This window comes from Sminthopsis crassicaudata, chromosome 2 (assembly GCF_048593235.1).
Source record: "Sminthopsis crassicaudata isolate SCR6 chromosome 2, ASM4859323v1, whole genome shotgun sequence".
In the NCBI taxonomy this organism is placed as follows: Eukaryota; Metazoa; Chordata; class Mammalia; order Dasyuromorphia; family Dasyuridae; genus Sminthopsis; species Sminthopsis crassicaudata.
In genome coordinates this window covers 419,198,084-419,211,395 of record NC_133618.1, presented here as the reverse complement: position 1 = coordinate 419,211,395, position 13,312 = coordinate 419,198,084, and positions in this window count along the sequence as shown.

The window sequence follows — 13,312 nt, the reverse complement described above, 5'->3', positions numbered from 1 at the left end:
TCCTAATTTCTTTGCATTTCCAAAAATTAGCACAGTGAATGCCACCAAATAAATTCTATTTGACTTGCTGTCAAAAAGGAAAGGGAGAGAGAAGTATGCTTTTGGTATATGAACTATGAAATCTGGAAATGTATTTACTCTCTCACTCACCTAGTCATTGTTAAAAAGATTGTTTTAAAAATTGGTATTTTTTTCACTATCCCTCAAACTCATTTCACACTAAAGGCTATGAAATATCACGGCTTCTCTGTCATTCTGCACAAAATCCAGTGATATTTTGCACACTTATAAAAGAGGTTTTCTGAAACAGTTAAATATAGACCATCAGCATTATGTTGATGAACCACAGGAGAAACCAGCTTCATACACGGATCAATGTGATCCAGTGTTTTCAGGACCCAAAATTCTCTAGGGAGTGCTAGAAATTGACATGATAGTCTCTTAGTACTTGATTTGACAATGAAATATAGCTGAAAAACACGTAGGATACAGGGTGAAGAGCCTCATCTCATATAGTTCCATATTGGCTGGACATGGGAGGTGGTTCAAGAAGGGAAGCTACATCTTCCAAAAGTCAATTGTGAATTACTCTCACTAAATTGGCTCCACAGCAGCAATTCTCACTTAGCTGCATCCAAACTGAAGTGGCTGTGTGAAAAATACCCAAGTTTTCCCCAAACACACACACACACACACACACACACACACACACACACACACACACACACACACACACACACCCTTTTGGATATCTGCCATCACAAAACACAAAGGACATACAGATCTAAAAAGCAACACTTTGGGGACTATATCAGAAAAATGGAAGATCAAAAGTTTGGCATGGAAGCTGCTGTCAGGCACTCAAATGTGTAACTTATTCCAAATTTTAGAGACCTACAGAGTAGATTTATGAAGTAAACTTGGCTCAAAGTGAGACTAAACTAGAAAGTCCCCAAACTGGGTAAGAATAAGGTGAAAAAAAAAACCCTGCCAAACTGTTCCTTTGTTTATTTTCAAAGAAATTGAAAGGGGAGGGAGGAAAGAGATTAAAATGAGACCAATATCTATTATATTTAATTTCACATTTCTTATACGCACTTGGAAATGAAGTTTCTTTCTGGGAATATTCTCATTCATGGGAATTCAATGATTTTGTCTCAACAGCACCAAAAAAAAAACAAAACTGAAAACAACCAATTAAGTTAATATCTCTCCTCACCTCCACCTTAAATGATCCTTCTCTGACTTTTAAAACATAGCTCAAGCATCATCTTTTATATGAAAATTTTCTTGATTCTTCAAATGCAATTTCCTTCCTGACAAAGTACCATATATTTAACTACTTTGTATTTACTCTTTTTATATTTATTCTGTATACAGTTATATAGGCTCTTGTCTTTTGAGGCAACTAAATTTCACGGTGGATAGAGGGATGGGGAGTTAATAAAACTTGATTTCAAATAAGACCTCAGACATTAGCTGTTTGATTGTAGGCATTCACTTATCCTCAGTCTGCCTCAGTTTCCTTAGGTATAAAATGAGGATAATAAAAGCACCTACTTCAGAGAGTTGGAGTGAGGATCAAGTGAGATAAAATCTATAAAGTATTTATCAGAGTTCTACTAAACATGTATTGGTACTACATATAATACCATAATACTAAATATAGTAATTGTAGTAAAACATACTTACTATGATTAATATGTTTAGTACTATGGTACTATGTTTAGTACCAATACAAGTTATCATGCCTTTCTACACAATGCTCAAGGGATGGTATTCTGCCTATGATGGAAACCGAGGAGGATATAACAATAAATGTACCAAAAACTGCTGTTATTGATAGTCATGGGGAGAAATGATTCTTTTCTCATCTTAATTTAATATGAATTCTGAGGATTGTTGTTTATTTTTTCATGTGTTGTTTTTAATTGTGTAGCTTATAACTTAAACCTGAAGTGTTTGTTACCTGAAATAATTTGAAACCCCCAAATTATTTCAGAAACATTTCTGGTTTCATGAGAAGTTGACATTTTCTTACATGGGTAAATTCTAAATAGTGATTAATAAAATGATTAATTTACTCTTCTTTTTTCCCTCTCTCTTCTGTTTTCCCCATGAGTCATGGTTGGCCATCTACAAGAACAAAATATCTAACTGTGGAAAACTGTCTTCCAACCGCAGCATCTGTCTCCTTGGCAAGCTCTGCAGCCAGTTGGGCTTCTGGCTCTGGAACTATTTAAGAATCTCTACTGGGTTGAGCTATTAGTGGGCTCTCATCCTCCTAGGTGCTGGTTCCTCCTGATCTCTCTCAATTTGAGAAATGAATTTGTATATTCTTATCCTTTTCAAGAATCAGTTATTGTGCACATATCATAAATTGAGCCCCCAGAGGCAATGTGTGTGCAACACACATCCTTATTTCTCTGACTGCAGAAAGTAGATCAGCTTTTTCCAAAGCCCTGCTTTTATGTCATGTGTAAGCTGTCTCTCCCCTTCAGAAAAGGAAAAGGGGCTCTCAGAGTCACAAAGATAAAAATGCCTACTGATCTCTAAAGGAATTTGAAAACATCAAGTTACTTAGTGCCCAAGGAAAGCACATTCCCCCCACCCCTGCCCAAGCCTAACGATAAGGTGTATAAGGAAGAAAAGGGAAAAATGGCAAAGGAGAATTGAGGGAAGCTGTTGACAAACCATAACAATCTGGCAACGTACATCTGAGCAATTTGTGTTGCTTTCAAAATTCTATAAAAAATACTCAGCTGAAGTATTTCAGTTCTTAGGGAAACAGTTTCATCCTTACAAACAATATTCCTGCAATAGTACTTCTGTTTTAGGCTGCTTCAGACTTTAACATTCATTTTCAGGTGCCTTCTTTTACTCCTAACTCCTTTCCAAGCTTCCCATTTCTTACAGTTTCTTTCTTAACCACTTAGAAGTCCCTTAAGGTTTCTGATACTTTAAAGAATTAGACAGATCTTCATGTTATTACTAGATTTCATTTTAGATTGGGGAAAAAAGAGGTATGAGAGAAAGATAGGAAAACCTTTTATGTTATACAAGAGACTTTCAGTATCAGCCTCATCTAGAGGCTAGAAGAGGAGAAAACATCTTTAAACTTTGAAATGCAAGATATTTTATTAGGCCTATTATAAAGGCTTAATTGCAACTTTGATTTTAAAAAAGGAATCACCAAAGTATAAACATTTAAACTGAGGCAAACATCCACACACATATGACATCCTGTAGGCATACTAACTGAAAATCCATACAATGTTCAATCTTTCAGGGACCTTGCTTAAGTATGTCTAATAGTGTGGGATCATCTCTATCAGGATTCAGAGAAGTTGCTTTTCTACAGCTGGCTCCGCATTTGTAGGCTTGTTTTGTTTACAAAGCCACACAGCACTTCATTCAGTTCTGTTATTATGCTCCTCATCTACTTGTATAAGAGCAACATGTAAACTGTTATCAATAGGTTTATTGATTCATTGCATGCAAATCACTTTCTCTGCATTTTTATAGACTGATAAATAGATTTCAATCTTATTGGGCAGCTAAATATTTTACCAGGATATTTAATGAGCAGATTTTATCAACATCCTTCTTGAAAGGTTGCATTTGGTGACAAAGAAAACAATACAAAAACATCTATTTTAAACATTAAAGAAAGGGAAAAATCCAAAGGCCATATTTAATGTTGAACTGAGTGTGAATATGAATAAGTTCTAGGCCATCCCTTAAAGTAGGTGCTTTTATATCTAAAAAGACAAAATTACTAATGGCTCCACTTGTTTTCTATTAAAAATCTACTCATTGTCTTCACAGCAACCCACATGCCAGTATGCAGCCAGCTTGGACAAAGAGTTTGCTTTGTGTGTATCAGATGCAAAATTTACTTAAATTCCAGATAATTGCAAGTGCATCTGCTAGTTATTGTTAGTGGTCTATATGAACATTTCTCCACTGTACACAAAGAGCAATTATCCAACAGTTAAAGAAAAAGAAACAGTCATTTCTGTAAATTACAGCCAGCTTCTTTATCACAGAATAAGTTTGTGCTAAAATAATAGCACCCCCAAATATTTTTAAAACAAAATGCTTTCGCTCACATACTGAATATATTAACCATGCTGAACAAAAAAGGTGAGCTTTAACGACTCTAATTACCAGGTCTTGAACAACAAAATAAAATTCTAACTAATACTAACTCATCAGAAATTCAAATGTGGGATCTCCCCCCACCCCAATAAACAATAACAACAACAACAACATAGAACCAGCAAAAGTTCGATACTGAGAAGCATTCGAGTTCCGCATTCAGGACCAGTATGTTGAAACAGCCACAGATAACATGATTTATTTACATTCACTCTCTTCTTCCCTTCCTCCCCTCACCTTAGGTTCCAAATGAAAGGAAGCTAATCATACCAAACTAGCCTCAAAATTAGGAAAACCTGAATTCAAGTGCTACCTAAAGCAAATACCAGAATTTATTCTGGAATAGTAACTTATCTCTCAGTGCCCCTGAGAAATACAACTAACACTATAATTTGTCATGAAAGTACAGAACTGTATATATAATGTGTGTGTGTGTGTATATACACACACACACACACACACACACACACACACACACACACACACACACACACACATATATATATATACACAATATATAGCATATGTAAAATAGATAGAAAAAGTATCAAATCTAGAATTCTTTAAACTGATGAAATATCAGATAGGTAAAATAAAAATTCCCAAATAGAAAAAACTACAAGGAAAATAAAAGAGGGAAATATTCTTCAAAAGCAATGGAAGAATAAAATAATAGGAAAAGTTTGCTTAATAGTATTTTAGAATTATTTCTAGGTCTAAGGATTTCATTTATGGCTGCCCCAGTAATTTACCTCCCCACCTTGTTTTTTTTTGGTTTGTTTCTTTTTCATTCTTCCTTTCTTTCTAACTTCATGCACAATCCTATTTCAGCTGTCACACTCAACGTTGCCAGGCCTCCTTCAAAGCCCAATCCAATTTTCAGTCTTTTACACCTCATGCCAGCTAAACGACTTTAACAGCTCTCTTCTTCAAGGGCCTAATAGAGTAGATCTGTTCTTTTAACAAATTCACAAAGCTATCTAAGATGATCACAGTGGTGTCATTAGAAAATAAAGAAAACTACTTTAAAAAATACCTGAAAAATAATGCCAAGTTTGACATATTCTAAAATTAACAATTTTGTTGCCCTTTTAGGTTACAGCTTCATTAGAATGTTTGCGTTATGAAATTGTAAAATCTATTCTATTAATAACTGAAACTATTCATTATTGGAAAATCACCTGTGCATTCCTCAAACTAGAGAATCATTATTAATGTTGCACAACAAATGAGAGTATTCAATATTTAACTATCTAATCCTTCTATAATTTACATTACAAAATACCAACCATGTGAGAATTCAACAAGTTGAATGACATATTAGATGAATCTGTCATTGATAATAAATAACAATAATACTTTATTTTATATTTTCCTAGTATAGTTTTTATTTCATTATACTTAAAGACTTGAAAGCATATTAATTTTATCCTAATTCATTTAAAATATTCTTAAGACAGGATAAACATATTTTAAAAGTACATATATAAATGTAAATACTTTAAAAGTAAAAATTTTACAGAATTTTTGGATTATTGCAGTAATGTTTGCAGAATAATACTGAGCTGTCTAGCATTAAATTTCACTGATTATTGGATTAGGAGAAAGGACAGATTTCTGATTTAGGGAAAAATTTAAGTTATGTGATATTTTAAAATAAATGTGTTTGTTTCTTTTTTTCATTTTTGGCTTTGAATAACCTAGAATTCATATTCATGGTTAACAAGCTTCTCCTAGAAAAAACTCCACTACATATTCTCCTTTAAATTATTGATGAGGTATTTGAAATTTGTCATAATTTTAATGCTAAAAACTAATGGGATAAAAAGTTGGGTTTAATTATTGTAAATAAGTTCTCACAACCCCCCCCCCCCGGGCTATTTTTTTTTAAACTCAGGCTTTTTTTTGGAAAAAAAAAAAACTTTTCTTCATATAGAGTCAAGTGTCACCGTAAGTCTATCCTACATAGAATATCATAATTTCTGGATTAAGAAAGACAAAATTAGTGAAGTTTTACTAACCTTCCCCCCCCAGAATAAAGACAATATAGTGTACAAATATATTAAAAATCACTGGCTCTAAGTTATCACTGTCATAAATGAAAGTTTTCTTCTTAATTAATACAAAAATTTATTTTTCTAACTCCTATGGTGTCTTAAGAGAGAGAAATTCCAAATTCACAGGTAAAGGAAGGATTTCTCCAAGGCACTTAACAGCTGTGCTATTGCTTTGTTGCCCATCCCTCAGGATATCTTGGTACCAATGAGGAAATAATTTCATTCAAATGGCAAACTACCTCATTCCTCTCTTCTCTACTCCCTATGCCTTAAGAAATTTTTGGAGCAAACTGGAACTTCTTAAACTCTGAATTGCTGTAGTTTGTACAGGAAATCCTGAACAACAAGATAAAATCTGAAATCCTGAAAACTAAATGTACAAATAGTGATTTTGCTAAACGTGGGTGAGGAGGAAAGTGACTAAAATTGAGACAAAGGACTTAAGGGGTAGAAAGCCCAAATCTGTTTTTTCCTTAGCTTTCTCAGCATTAATTTGTATTTGGATAAAAGAAGGATGGTATCATGACTTACCTATAATAGGTAGCATTAAAATAATTATTATTATTGGTAAACTATAATTCCTAGAAAAAAAATATATATAACTTAAAATGTACCACTAAAATGAACACCAACCAATAATCTGACATTCTTGCAACTAAAACTTGTGAATTAATTTATTTGGTATGGAGAACTCCCCTATTAATGCACATGGGCAATTGCTCTGAGTCGTTTTGGAAAATTGACTGGAAAATTAAATCACAAAGGCAGTGTAAATTAAACGAAGACTTGGACCCATGTTTTCTCAATTCTGAAAATCCACTTTTCCATATAGCTTCTGAACAGATAATCACAGCCAAACAGGGTATACCTGTAGATAGAATTAGACTATTAGGACTTTTGGGCCATGAAGCAGTGTCTCTCTTACAATATAAACTCTCCCTCGACATCTATCATCTCTTAGAAACATCTCATTTTTCACAAATCATTTATAAATGATGAATTTTAGAAGTGAAAAAAACACTTTGAAAAATTATCTCTTAACCTATGTATTTGTCATATGTAAATACCTTTATTCTTTCCAGAAATGAAGTTGCACATGTCTACCAAAAACTGGGGATTGTTTTTTGATTTTTAAAATAAATTCCTTTTTCCCCTAGTAACTGTTAAATCATTTTTTATTATTTTATAATTTTTAAAAAATTATTTAAATATAAATTTATGTACATACTCATGCCCTCCCACCAAACATAGATGTGTGTATATACATATTCCCCAGCAACTACTTAGCAGTTTTAAGACATGATGACTTTCATTCATTGAATGTATAATCATCCAAGTAACAGATATACAGATTTAGCCAAATGCTACCAAGCAAGGTTCTCCAGAAAAGGCTTATGGAATATAACTGCCCAGTTAAAAGAACTTTAGATGTCATTTTCCTCCTTTTTCATTGTTCCTCTGGATTTCTGTCTATTCCTTCTTACTCTTTTCTTAAGCAGGTCCATTGGAAAAATAACTGACTAAAAATAGAAATTAAAAGTTGAGAAAAATTATCCTGATACCTTTCTTAAAATAATATTTATCGTGAAAAAATTTAAATAAAAAAAGTGCTTTCAAGATGAGTCTAATAATTTTTGCTAGTATCATCATCTAATAGAAGTCTTGATCTGTGATTTCATCAGTGTGGGGTAACTCTTAGTGTGGAAATGCCTCTATTATCTTAGAGAATTGAGTTTAAATGATTTACCTTTGGTAGTACAGCCAGTATGTGTTCATGGACTTAAAGAATATAAGAGTTGGAAGAAAACTCTTCCAAGCAACATCTAAGAGGAATTACTATTATAACATAATTGACAATCTTCTCTCAAAGATCAAATGAAAAGGAAACTATGACCTCTCTAGTTATTAGATTCCATATTTGTTGTTGTTCAGTTGTTTTTCAGTCATATCTGACCTTTTATGATGCTTTTTGTGGTTTTCTTGGCAAAGATACTGGAGTGGCTTGCCATTTCCTTCTCTAGCTCATTTTATAGATGAGAAAACTGAGGCAAATAGAGCTAAGTGATTTGCCCAGGGTCACATAGCCAGTGAGTGTCTAAAGTTGAAACTAAATTCATGAAGGCAACTTTCATGTTTTGAGAATTCCAAGTATTGCAGAGTTTTTCCTGGCAACAGGTCTAAATTAATTGTTTTATACGTTTCTACTAAGTTCTCTATCTCTCCTTTCTGAGGAAAAAAGAACAAGAACCCTTTTATGGGATGGAACTTAAAATACTTATCCCCAGTTTCTTCCATTGATGGGAATCATAGATTCTTACCATCCTTATTATCTCCAACATATAAGTACAAGTCCACCCCTACTTCCCACCCCTCAAAAGGACATTCCCAGCCCTAAAGGAGTTTTTGTTCTAATGAGGAGAGAGAACAGGCAAAAGAGCTGAAAAGTAGGGGGAAGGCAATGAAAGTACCTGGCCTATTGGCATAATTTTGAAGTTCTGGCGGTTCAGAACAAGGTTAGATGAAGAATGAAAGCAGACTGGCCTGAACCCTTTCATAAAACAGAGACTTCAGGGCAAACTCTGAAATGGGATGAGTGGTAAAAGACTTGTGGAGGAATATTCCATAGTGAGCTGGTCCCAGGAGTAGAAGGATGTTCCAGGCCAAACGAGGTTCCAGATTAAGGCATGGTTTTGAAGAGGCCAAGTTGTTTTTGATAAATTCAGGTCACTTGGCCTGAATAATTATCTCTTTAGTTACAGAAAGAACTGGCAGATGTGACTGCTGAACCAGTCAGTAATGTTTGAAAAATTAGGGAAAATCAGAGAAATCCATAATATGTGTCAATTCAGAAAAAAAAAGTGGGGGAGGAAGAAAATAATCTGAGAATTGTAGGTCAGTGTTTTGATTCCTGAGGAAATTGTAGAACAGATTACTAAAGAGAATGTATGCCATCCTTAAGGAGAATATGGAGAAATGTGAACTTTAAGAAAATGTAGTTAGAGTCAGAATTTGTTGAATGGCCAGACTCAAAGAATCCTTTGTTTATGGATTAATGTCACTGGAATAGGACGTCTCTACAAGAATATCACAGGAATCTGTGCTTGATCCTGTTCTCTTTAATATTGTTAAAAGCATAGATGACAAGTTCACTGAATTTGTAAGTGACACATCATTAGATGATGATAACAATTATTAGGTTATTTTTGAAAACATTCTTGTTCTTTTTTCTACTCTAAAAAATTGACAGATATTACCCCAAGAAAGGTATCAGGATATTCTTTCTCAATTTTAATTATCTAGTTATCAAAAGATAACTAGATAATAGTTAAAGAATAGGCTATCCCTAGCACAGTTCCTGGCACACAGTAAGCATTTAATAAATGTTTCTTTTCTTCCCTCTCTTTATCTCCTTATTTATCTGAGGTATCAAATCTCATTCAGACATCTATCTTGTGATTTTCAGTGCAAAGGATATTCTACTTGGTAGAGAAGAGTTAAAAAAAAATATGAATGAAGCAATTTTGCCTTCTATCTGTTATCACTTATCACCATCCCAACTACTCCAGATACCTTATCCCTTCTTTAATACTCTCAATATAACATTTTTAAACTTTCTTTATGAGCTAAATCCTGAAACTATTTTTGTTTTTACCAAACGGGTGCCATTCTTTTATATGTATCTTATAACCTGGCTTTTCCAATCTTCTTAGACTTTTTAAAACTTTAAGTTATCTGATAAGATCCCTATTTAAGAGTTCTTAACATAGGATCTCTGAACTCTAAAAACAATTCTGATAAGTATTTCAAAATATTTTATATCTTTTGTAATCTCATATTTTATTTTGTGTATTTAAAAAAAACATTATTCTGAGAAGCGGTCAAAAAGGCTTCACCAGACTATCAAAAGAGTTACAGTATTAAAAGATTGTTTAAAGCAGTGGTCACACTAAAATGGAAAATTATCTCTGTGAACTAAATATTGACTTAGAAAACCACAATTAACAATGTCTATTTTATTGTATTTTTATTTATTTTGTTAAAAAATTTCCCACTGCCATAGAATTGGGAGTTTGAAACCTCACCCTAAGAATTTAGAGGTAAGTGACTTACCCAGAAGTAGGACATGAAGGCAAATCTTCCTGGCTCTGAAGTCAAGTAAGAAGTTAATTCTCCCTTCTCCCATTTGCTCCACCCAAATAGGGGTGTAATAAACATATCATGAATGGATTGACCAGAAAAATGGAAGTAAAGAAATAATAATACAATTTTAACTTGAAAACTGCCAAGGAACAATCTATAACATCATATACAATAAAATAACTGCCACTATGCCTTTCTTAACTATTTTATGATGTTAGAAGTGCCTTAGGAAACATCCTAGTAAGAATCATTGTTTTGGAAAGCTCAGACTTTATGATCATTTGCATTTGGCTCTGAAGGTAAAAATTGATAAGAAGAATCAAACTGTGAATAGTTTACTTTCAAAGAATTTTCACATCTTTTTATTGCTATTAAGGTGTTGTAATTTTTACAAATATATTTCATATTTAGCATAAGTAATTTAACAAAAGGAAAGGGTTTGGGAGGAAGCATATAATCCATCTCTCATTTAAAAAATAAACACTAAACCACAGATACAAGTGGAATTTCTTTGTAACCAAAAGCCCTATCTGTTGTATTTAATTCAACAACTCAGTAGAAATAGCCCCAAACAAAACAACTTTTAATAATTAGATCAAATATTAGATTATCCTTTTCTTAGAAAAATCATTGAGTTTATCATTGCAATTCCTATAATTGATTTCATAACATTTCATGATAAAATTTTATGTGCTTTAAATTTTAAAAAATTATCTTTTGAAGATGTATAATCTAGTATATCCACTTGATACAAATAGACTACCATTTATATATATTGATGGTTGGGAAACAATTTAGGGAAACTTAGTAGTCATGGACATAAAGACAAACAAATAACATTACACTTCTGTCAAAAATTCCATATTTCACACGTTTCATTTCAACTCGTGAATCTCTCAGTTATTACATATTTTGTAGAACATATTACAGACTGACATATTGCCAGAAGTTTAACATAAAAAGTAAGTTGAACAAAATCTGAGCTAAATCAAAATATTCAAGATAGTTCCCACAAAATGTGAGAAAAAGATAAGCCACATTTTAAGTTATGACTGGGGATGAATGGAGGAAAAAAAATTAAAAACAGATGACTAACTCTAAATTCTAAAATATTTAAATTGAGATAAGAATTGTAAGTGGTTTTGAAATAAGACAGCATAAAATTAGTTTTTAATTCAATAATAGTAGTTGAAACTTAGATGAAGCTTTAATATATGCAGATATATATTATTCAATAACCTGATGTAGAGGTATTACAAGTATTATTTACATTTTACAGATAAGGAAACAAACTTGGGGAGGCCACGAACCTTCTCTATAGTTATAGTTAATTATAACAAAAGCTGTTATTCAAATCCAAGTCTTTCCTGACTCCAAAAGAAATTCTTTAATTCTTGAATGGCCATATAATAACAATGACTAGTCCCCAGAATTATAAAAAACTAAACATAAAAGCTTCTCAGCACAAGGGATGCATACTTCTTCTACTCCTCCTTATGAAAATACGAATCAATATACATGTGTATATATATATATATATAGATAGATAGATAGATAGATAGATAGATAGAGTGAGAGAGAGAGAGAGAGAGAGAGAGAGAGAGAGAGAGAGAGAGAGAGAGAGAGAGAGAGAGAGAGAGAGAGAGAGAGAGAGAGCCTCCTAATTCAATCTTGGAGTCAGGAAGAGTGAGTTTAAGTTATCCTTCTGACACAAATTGCCTTTGTAGGTTAAAGACAAATCAATTAACTAGACTTTGACAAAACTGTGAGTTGCAGAAGATCTGTCAATGTTCAATACATATGCGTGTACATGTATATAAACAGATATGTCTAAGTATATCTCCAAAAAGAGTCATGTCTTAAGAGAATTGGATAAAGGAAACTGAGCATAGTCTGGATGAGAAAAGATTCAGAAAGGTCATTATAGCTACCATTAAAGAAGGAGAGTTGTTCATTAGTCTTTCTCTTTTTGGTCCTTTAGACAACTAGGGCACAGTAGGTTGATATCAAAAAGGAAAAAAAAATTAAGCTTAATTCAAGGGAAAAACAAAACAAAAAAACACAAAACACCTCCTAATGATTAAAGATATTCAAAAGTGAAACAGGCTATGTGAAATGGTAGTGAACTAGTTATTCTTGATCAGGTAAATATTTGCATAAATGACTTCTGTGATTCTGTGACAATGCATAGTTTTAGTGTTAGAAGTGACCTGAGAAGTTATCTAGTCCAATCTCATCACTTTATAAATTAGGAAAATGAAATCCAAGCAGGGGAAATGATTTGTCCATAGTGACAAAAGTATTGTTTGGCAGATTAGAATCCAAGGGTGCAAATCCATTAATCTATCATTCTCTATAAAGAGACTGAAGCAGTTATATATTGGGGACAAAGTTATTGCTTAGAACATTCAGTACATACGGTGTTTCAAAAGTCTTAGTTCAGGTTTCAGCTTTAATATGTTATATAAGATTATTGGGACACCCTAAATTTTATGTGTTGTTAAGAATAGCCTTTGGCTTACAGATAAATTGTTTTGAAAATAAGACAATTGGTTTTATGAACCTTTCTTCCTCTTCCTTCTATCTTAACACTACTTCTTAATTTTGAAATAGATTCATAAATATAATTCTTCACTAATATGAATATAACCAATGCAGAATGCCTCTTTGAGGATAAGCTGCTCACAAGTAATTTTTTGTGTTTTCCTATAAAAAGTTCACACTCACATACATAAACACATATACAAGGTCAGAAACTAAGCTGTCCTCTACAGAATAATGCTTTATGCCATTATATGAGCTGTCATCAGACCTACTGAGAGAAACCCCCAAAATGTTAAAAAGTTTTATAGCAAAAAATCTACCTTTTATTTTTTATGTCATACAGAAGAAGAGGAATAGGAACTAGGGATAAGGAAATAGCCTGTATTCATTCTTTTCTGTTGCTTTTCCCA